The sequence below is a fragment of the Sturnira hondurensis genome, unplaced genomic scaffold (genome assembly GCF_014824575.4).
Source record: "Sturnira hondurensis isolate 20B ecotype Veracruz unplaced genomic scaffold, ASM1482457v3 Scaffold0020642, whole genome shotgun sequence".
Lineage (NCBI taxonomy): Eukaryota > Metazoa > Chordata > Mammalia > Chiroptera > Phyllostomidae > Sturnira > Sturnira hondurensis.
In genome coordinates, this window is record NW_028093273.1 from 6,659,711 (window position 1) to 6,664,055 (window position 4,345).

Sequence of the window (4,345 nt, forward strand, 5' to 3'; positions counted from 1 at the left end):
CTTTTTAACACACATATTGGTCACTGAAATTTTTTCTTTCTTAGACTGCCAATTTAAGTTTTTTACTCATTTTTCCAATTGGTCATCTGCTTATTCTATATTGATACTTAGGAGTCTTATATATGTTCTGGATTCTTTGTACAGTGTTCACAAACAGAAGGACATATCAATTTTATTTTTGAAAATATTTTAATTTTCAATAGATCTACTTATACTCACACATACACACACGCGAGCACACACACCATGCACAAAACAATGGGCCAGATCTGGAGAAGTGGTTAATCCTGAATAGAAAATCAGAGCTTTGGGTACTCCCTGGCACTGAGCCTACTAGAAACTGCTCAGATGCCTCCAGGTTAGTGTGGTGACAGAAGCAGCTGACTTTCAAAGGCTGACTTCACGGGACGTCACCACTGCCCTGGGCCAGGGCCCTGCTCTGAGCTGGCCCTCAGCAATGGAGATGACTCGAACTAAAAATGAGGTGGTGCTCTTTCTTGCTTCTACAGATTTTCTGAAACCTTGTTTTCTGCTGTGACCCAAGGATGAAAGGAAAAATTCTAAAAACTCACCCATCCTGAACTCAATGCTATTCTTAGGGCACGAGCTTTGAGGTAGATGTTCATTTCGTTTATAATGGAAAGGAATGTGATACTCCTTCCATCCCACTGCTATAATTCCAATGGCTACCAAGCAAAAACAGCTAATACACTTGGGCTAAGATCTTATCTCTCTACCTCTCTTTTGTGAGTGAGAAATGTTAAGTAATAAGGTAGAAACTCGGCTTCAATGATGCTTAGTATCTATTCCGGTATGATTTAGGAAAAGTCATTGAATGATCTGGTGAGTCAATGACTACACTCCTATCGTCAGGATTATGCTGGGATTAGTAATTTCATGTTTCACACCTCTTTTTTATCCTTGAATACGGTATCCCATTCCTCTCTATGTCATATTTTTAAAAAGAGACTAAAACTGTCGTATTGGCTATTACAAGTAATTTTATCTCAATAAATTTTCAGGAAGTTTGGGGGAAAGAAAATTAAGATGTACATTAAGGTCAAGAGGTCAAACTCTGCTTTCTAGTTCTGTGGAAAGTAAGGGAGCTATTTAAATCCCAAGTTGTGAAATTTCAGGTTTCCCAATACCAGTTTAATTACCATACATTCTGTACACAGATTCTTTTTTAACCCTTAGTAATTTGTGTTAGCACTGTGCCTTTTCATTCTATGTCACCCTCCTTGTAGCAAAACATTGTGATGAGAAAAGAATATATAATAAATTCATCTCATGACAGTATTTATTTGAGTAAGAGATATCATGTGGTCAAGAGTCCAGGTGATGGGAACACTCTTTTATTGCTAGTAGGAAAACAAAACGGCACAGCCTGGTAATTCCTGACAGAATTAAACATAGTCTTATAACACAATCCAGCCATTGCCCCCCAAGGTACTTGAATGAGCTGGCAAACTTATGGCTACACAAAGATCTGCACAGATGATTATAGCAGCTTTATTTACAATTGACCAACAATCCGGAGCAACCAAGATGTTCTTCAAGACGCGGATCTAATGAAGAAAAGTAAACTGACAAACAAAATGAAACTAGAGGCATGGGTACATGAGACAGACTGGCAGGCTCAGAGGGGAGGGATTGTGGGGGACAGAAAGAGATTAGCCAAAGAATATGTATGCATATACACATAGCCCGTGGACACAGGCCACAACGCGGTGAAGGCTGTGACGGTCAGGGGGCTCTTTGGACTCTTTGTCCAAAAAGTATCCCTCTTTGCCTCCTACACTGACCCTCCGTTGACCCTCCCTCCACGAACTAATGGAGGTGGGGCTAGAAGTTCACGGGGCCTTAGGGGAGGCAGTGGGTGGGTCAGAATGCCGGCCCCTCAGAGGCAGAGCCTATGGAACCGTACGTAGATAAAGACCATCAACAAGCCTCTCATTGTGCAGGTCCAGAACAACTTGCAGTTAAAAAAGAAACTTATCTCACCAATAGAGAGTAAGGACAAATTTGGTCTGCACTATTTTGGATAAAGAGCAAATAGACAGTAGAATAAACCTTTAACTCATCTTTGGCTTGTAATGTCTTGACATACTTGTTACTATGAGGAATTTTTAAAACACTCTGTCTAGAGTATGTGGTTATCTCTATTTTTCAAGACAGATGTAACTGTAGTTTAAGGGTAACAGATACTTCTTGAGTTTTGCAGCGACACACCACATTTTTTTTCTACCCGCATAGTGATGGCTTGGAATTTAAGACCAATTTTAACAATGAATGATTTGAAATGTCTTGCAATGCCATAATTGTATAATTGTGACTGCTGTGTAACTAGAATGTAAAATAATTTTATTAATTTTTAAGATATTTTATACTTACACATCCATATATATATATATATATATACACACATATATATATATATATATATGGAAGGTTGTGAAACTGTCATAAAATAAGCATCAAAATATAAAATAAAAAACAGAGGGGAAGCAACACTTTTTATAACCAAGATCATCTTTAAGCTCAAAGCCAAACATGCAAATTCTAACATTTTCCCTAAATCTGCTACATAACTGGGAGTCTTTTGGAGAGACTAAAAATAAGCAAAATGTGAAAAGAAACAATTCTAAATTCTACATGCGATAGCTAAGTGCAGAAGAACCCCAAGAAATCTACATTTAGCTCATGGATTTACAATGGCAATCCAGAGAATTAAAGATCCTTAGACTTCATCAGCAACTCTTCTTTCTATTTGAAACTATATCCTTATATACTGTCACCTGCAAGGTTTTGCATTTTAAGAGGCTTTGGCAGGTGCTTGCAATATGCATATATCAGTTTAATTTCCATCTGGGTGAACAAGAAGTCAGCTGCCTGGAGCTGGGTTGTATTTGCTGTGGACACTGGTAAATTTGCTTAAAGTACTCCAAGTGTAAAGAGAATAAAGGCTTAGTTGGATGAAGAGGGAGCACACAAAAACTCATTGGGATTAGAAATGATGGGTTAGGCAAATATTCTGTATAGCATTTGATATTTGCAATATGAAAATGAAATGCAGATCAGAAGTCCATGGTCTCATGGACTTCTTAAAAGGCAATGTCTCTTAAACTTCCTTTAAACTGAAACATCTAAGTTACATTTTTATGCGGCTTGAGTGTACAAAGTTTAATACCACTATAGATATTTTTAAAGATGCTGTAGATGGGGGTTTGTGAAAACAAGTAGTGCAAGGATAACTAGTGTATAGCGAATGTCACTACAGTGACAGAGGCTTTCTGAGAAAATTAATGAAGAATCCATTTTGTGAACAAACTTGTTTTGCAGGAGTTACCAACGTTCAGAGTGTCTTAACTGCGGTTTAATGAGTCATGACTTTGGCATTTGCCCCTGGAGTGAGGAAGAGGGAGAGGGAGAGGGAGAGGGAGTTTTTCACAGTCCTGTCAGAAGCTAAGTAATGGGAGATAATACCATTTCTTTTCTTGAAATACCTGTATTCCCCCCCCCAAAGGCAGTTCAGTTTTAACATAGCAGATGCTTAAACCTAAAATGCAAACTCAAAAATTAAAAAAAACACAAAAAATAGAAAGCTTTTTTTAAACAATGACTCATTTCTCTTTAAGGAGAAGTGGTGGAAAAAACACAGTTTTCCCACATTGGAAGGTGCTCAGAACTGCTTAAAATACTTGAATCTTAAAGACACCACTGTTTGTTTTGGGTTATTTTTTAAAGGAGAAATAAAAAAATGCTTTTAAAAAAAATTTAAATTTATATTTAGACAGAGGTAACAAAAGGAAGAAAGAGAGGGAGAGAAACATCAATGTGCAGTTGCCTCTCTCATGCTCCCTACTGGGGACCTGGCCCGCAACTCAGGCACGTGCCCTGACTGGGAATAGAACCAATGACCCTTTGGCTCGCAGGCCAGGTCTCAATCCACTGAGCCACACAAGTCAGGGTGACACTGCGGTTCTTAATAAATTGCAATAAAATTATTTTAGCTATTTAAATATATTATTCTTTATTTCTGATGATCTCATGGAGGCTTAGAAAAGACTTTAAGACTAATTTCTAGGGCAAGGCATTTTCTGACTTTGAATTCCCCTCTATTGAAATCCTATTCATGTTTTACAATCCAGCTCAAAAGCCAATCCATTTTTACAGCTTAACTTCAAGTCTCTGTAGAAAGGAGTGTTGCTTCTCTGGGACGTAAGCAGCATATTGGCTAGATCTGAAACACAGATTCATTTAATGTGAATTTTAATATACCTATTTTTATTTTGTCTTTCTCCCCTTCCTCTAGAGACTAAATTTCTTCAGAATGTATTCTTAT